General features: G+C 39.6%; 1 protein-coding gene across 1 annotated transcript in view; it reads left to right on the top strand.

Annotated features, from left to right (window-relative positions):
* Nucleotides 1–5,206, top strand: part of LOC108784962 (potassium voltage-gated channel subfamily H member 8-like) — a 336,787-nt gene that overhangs the window by 207,698 nt on the left and 123,883 nt on the right. The gene's annotated exons all lie outside the window — the stretch shown is intronic.

The following is a 5,206-nucleotide window of genomic DNA, read 5'->3' as shown; positions in this document are numbered from 1 at the left end:
AGAAGGAAGAAAAAAAAAATGGGGGGGGGGGGGGGGGTAGGGAAGGCAAAAGAAAAGGGGGAAGATGGCTCACAGGCAACTGAGTAGAGAGACACACAGTGTGTCTCCAGGCAAGAAACAATACAAATGTTGTTTGTACTCCACTGAGTAGTCTTTAAAAAAAAGCTACATCCACCAAACTCAAAAATGTAATGTCCAGATTATTTAGATAGAAGACATGACAGCTGCTGACCTACCTTCTCCAGCACTGTAATCCAAGATGCTATATTCTGCTTATGTGATATATAGAAAATTATGTGTATGTGTTGGATTGTAGGGGTCAGCTTCAAACATATAGAGGGTTATTAACCGACCCGAAGTGAAGTGAGCCGAACGCTAAAATCAGCCGTCCACCGGCTTGCTTCGGCTGATTCTCCATCAGGTCCACCATTGCTGATTGACAGCGGCAGTAGGCGGGTGCAATAGCCAGCCTACTTTTGGCTATTCCGATTTAAAATGGCCAATAGCAGCCTAGCTATTCATTCCTATGCTATTTGTTGTTTTTTTATTTCTTTAGTATGACGGCAGCCTGCGGCAGCTGTCGAACTAATAGAAAAAAAACATAGCAGGGGAATAAGCAGATAACAGGGAGCTAATGCTTCCCCTGTTATCTGATGCTTTTTTTTCTTTGTATTGAGACAGCAGCCGCAAGAAACATAAAGATCGACAGGGAATCGGCCGATATTAGGGGGGGAGAGAGGCTAGGATTGGTCAGGGCATTTTTTTTATTTTTAAATGGGGGTCCCTCTTAACATTTATAACGTTTGGGAGGAGGATCCCACGCTGTGTTTATTTATTTGTTTACATATTGCGGACAGAACAGTCTGCTTTGGCAGACTGTTGTCCACGCTTCGGCTGAAACTCAGTGGAGGCGAAGCATATGCCTTCGGCTCGACTGAGCCGCTCAGCCAACTTCGAGAGCTGTATGGGCTATAGTGAATAGCCCGTACAGCAGCCCTTCGGTTCTACTGAACCGAAGGGGTCCTGGGGCCGAAGCTAGCCGAAGGCTCAGCCGAAGCTATGATTAGATCCTTCGGCAGCTTTGTGAATAACCCTCATAGTGTGCAGAGAGCAAGTCCAGACGCCAAAATGCATTTATTTCATCACCATCAAACATAAAGAGCCTTCACTCACAGGAGGTATGTCTCAGCACAATCCAGTGCACAGCAAAAGATTCAGCCTCTTGGCTAGCTGTGAGCCAATTTGGGTCTGCTTAGACCAGCAGGCTGTTCCAGCACAGCCTGCATGCAGTCTTCCACCCAAACACACATATACCTTTTCATCCTAGAGAAGACTTTTATTATTACTCAGGTGGTGGAAAAGGTAAGGCCAGTACTTAACCCCCTTCACACTGCTACACAGCCCTATTACTACCATCCGCTTACCTCACAAAATGCCACAATCTAAGGGGCAGGTAAAGCCCATCCAATGCTGCCCTGGACCCAAAGGGCCTGTTTGTAACATAGATATACAAAAGTCTGTTAGTACACATACTGCTTCTCAACAGTCAGACAAAACATCCTACATATAATCTGCTTATCCAGCATTAATCCTGATTTAAAAATAGATATCTGTATTTTGCCATGTACTTCTTTGAAAAGGCAATTTACTACACCAGAGGCGTTTCCTATTGTCCCACTTCTTCCTCCGTAATGTCTTATTGTTTAAGTAATTGTAATTATATTTTGGTGAACAATTTTCCGCTTATCCTTTATGCATTGGTACTGTGATTTAAGCACTATTATAAATGATTTCTATGTATATAAAAGTGTAGCATTCTCGACTGATTAAACACTGAATAGAAAGCAGTTTTGCTAATTCCATGTTTACTGAAGCTTACCTTTCACAATAAAAAGACTTCCTAATTCTGTGTTCTAAAAGAAGGAAAAGAAAGGGTCGAAGTTGTTAGCATAGAGTTATGATTGCATTAATAATACAGTAAGACTGCACTGAATAGTGTGGCTCAGCAACAACCTCGGGAACAATAAAATAATATCATTAAAAAAAACTTGCAAGGGACAGTGTTGCCTTTGCCTAGTGTGTTCTGTAATCTGATTAGCAGCTCTTGACTCCCTAGTGTACCATTCCTCAATGCTTAAAATGGTGCGAGAATCAGTAGTATAACTAAAGAAATCTTTTTCTTATTGTGGCTGTAGATCTATCTCTTCGATGAGAAATACACAGAAGAAAATCACACAATGTATAAGCTGACAAGGCACATAGATATGACGGCATCAAATCCTCTTGGCACTTATCTCTTTCCTTCATAAAGCACACTTGTAAATGTCTGAGCCTGTTCCTGTCATCATACGGTCCAGTTCCCTGGTTAGCTCATCTGTCATGGCAGCACAATCATTTTCTATCATCATCTTTTAAGTGTCTGCTCACAGTGGGACCAAGCTTTGTCCATGGCATGCTTGCTAGAGTTCAAAATTAAAGCTTAACTCCAGGCATGCAGCTAAATACACGGTTGAAAATATGTACTTATATTGAACCATTTCTCCTGCAAAAGGATTTGTAATTCTAGTGATGGATGCACTCCTATCAGGCAACATAGCTAGTTTATGGACCTCCACTACAGTGGGGGTCACAACTTGGTCACGTACATACCCCCAGGGCCCAGCCTACTGTTTGAGAAATAAATGAGCCATATTACATTGATGAGCTTGCTCACTCAATCACAGATGGGCTAGAGCAGATCCTTCCTCTTTTGGTGTAAGTTGTGCTGTGCTGTGTAAATTGGAACTAAGGAATGTTTTCAAAAAGACATATTCCGGTACTTACACTGGTTGCTTAAAAAAAATATATATTTAGGAATTCTTGATGAACACATAACTGAATTATTATTTTTTATATCTATCTGGATTTCAGATTTATTTTGTAGGCCACACAAAACTATTTATGCTGTCCAAGGAATGCAGCAGAAACATGACCTTGACATTGGCCAGCAGTTATAAGACAGTTCTATCACACTGTGAAGATATCTGACATACATCTATACAACATGACAACATGAACCATTGATATAGCTATGAAACACAACAAACATACAACATGACATGATCAATAGACATTATCATATTTCAGGCTTGTCACACTATAGGTATGACAGTTATGCAACAAGACAGGTTGAAAGTATTAGATCAAAATACAGGTATGCTACATGCAATGCAGATAGGTAATTTCCAAAATGACATGTGGTCACCAAATAGGATCTTAAAGTGGACCTTTACCTCATTTGACTAGAAATCTTCATATGATATGAAATCATCTTATATTCATTAGCTAAACAAACATATTTTTATGTTACTTACAATTGTTGTTTTTCCACTTCCTGGTTCACTTTAACACAGATAATGTAATTGTGCCCACACATTGCATCCTGGGAAGGTTACATCAGCAGTGCATTGCATCCTGGGAAATCTCATCTGTAATTTCCAGAGATCTCAGGGAAAGGCATTTTCCTTTTTCCTCCCCTGAGATGATGTGCATGGTCGCATGTCCTAGTCACATGTGCCAGAGTTCCAGGAAGTAAAGGGAGATATAATAATCTGCCCTTAGTAAAAATGGGTGTTGTGAGAATAATGGGAAGGAAAAGAAAAATAAGGTATACAAAGAATTTAAAAAAACAGCAATTATCCAGAATTATCTGTTTGTAGATTGCCATTACTAAGCATTTCTAAAGGTGCCTTTGTTATTTTGATGATGTGGGTAAAGTTCCTCTTTAAGGCAAAAGACAAGGCTGTAAGGTTCTTTTCACAGGGTTTAAAATATTATATTTATACCCCTTATCACTAGGAATAGTAGTAGTAGAGCTCTAGAGTATTTTATACAGATGTAGTAGGTCGTTGCCCTTTCTGCATATCATATGACCCCTAGACATAATTTCTTCACTAAAGGTAATTTCTGAAGTGCTGACAAATTTGATTTAAAGGAACTAAGTCAATTTAGGTATACTAAAGGCTACTTACAGGTATGAAAGGCAAGCACCCAGAGGTACCTGCAGTAACTTTCAGTACCCTTTGGTTTGACTCAAGGCTGGACTATTCTGACCAGTTAAAGGTTCACTTCCTCACAGTGCTAAATCTTGCTTACTTTCCCTCCCTCATTCCACACATTTGCATTGGCCAGTGAGACAGCCCTTCATAGTGATGGGTCATTAGAAATGAACGTGGGTTGGGCTTATTGGCAAACTACATCTTTTTCCTGATCTGTCAGACAATTTCCAGATCAAAACCATCTAGTAGAAAGGTAAAGCTGAGGATACTGAAAGCAGATACTGGGTGCCATTTCTTCATACCTGTCAGTGACTTTCAGTAGCCTTACATTTAACATTATATTTATTGCAAAATTTGGGTAAACGGATGGCTTCATTATTACTAAATATAGACGTTATACTTTAATTTGATGTTCAGCAGTATTTGATGTTATACACATTTTCTGCTGAAATGTATTCAGAATATGATATGTTCACTTATTCCCTACATATCACAGCGTGTATGCTAAGCATGGACAAGGGTTTGTAGGGATGCATGAGTAGGCAAGCTTGGCATTGCCAGTGAGGGAAAGTTAACACTTTATTAAATCAGGCCCTATGTGTTTCACATTACTTATTAGACTAGAGTCTCCTCCTAGGCAACAGATAGATACAGTACATGCGACAAATAAATATTTGATAACACTCAACAGTCTAAATTAAGACCATAGAAAGTTAGGGTTATGAGAGATTAGTTAAGAACTGACGTTAAATTACTATATATTTTCCATTCTGGATATAACTGACTGCATTGGTGTTAGAACAGAAAATAAACTTTCATAAGTAATGAGTTTTATTCACAAAATGAAGCATAGCAAATTGCTATTCAGTATATACAGTAATAGCATAGACAGTACAAAATGAATGCTGACAATTGATGCATTAATCCACAGAGGTGTGTTACAGTTTAAAGAGAACTAGTCAGGGATTGGCATTTGTAAGAATATGAATATTTACTTGTTATAATTGTGTAACCTTACCTCTAAGGGATGGCTGTGGGTGCTGTTATTCAGCTGTATTCTTTCCTTGTTAGCAGGGGTATCCCTACACTTTTCACTGCCAGGGGGGGTGGGGTGTTGGTGGTGCAAGTTACTGGGGGGTAGGGGTTAGGGCTGGTGGCGCACATTTTGG

Source organism: Nanorana parkeri, unplaced genomic scaffold (genome assembly GCF_000935625.1).
Source record: "Nanorana parkeri isolate BGI_ZX_2015 unplaced genomic scaffold, ASM93562v1 scaffold134, whole genome shotgun sequence".
Classification (NCBI taxonomy): domain Eukaryota; kingdom Metazoa; phylum Chordata; class Amphibia; order Anura; family Dicroglossidae; genus Nanorana; species Nanorana parkeri.
The sequence above is the reverse complement of the archived record's forward strand: the minus strand, read 5'-3'. Positions and strand labels throughout refer to the sequence as shown.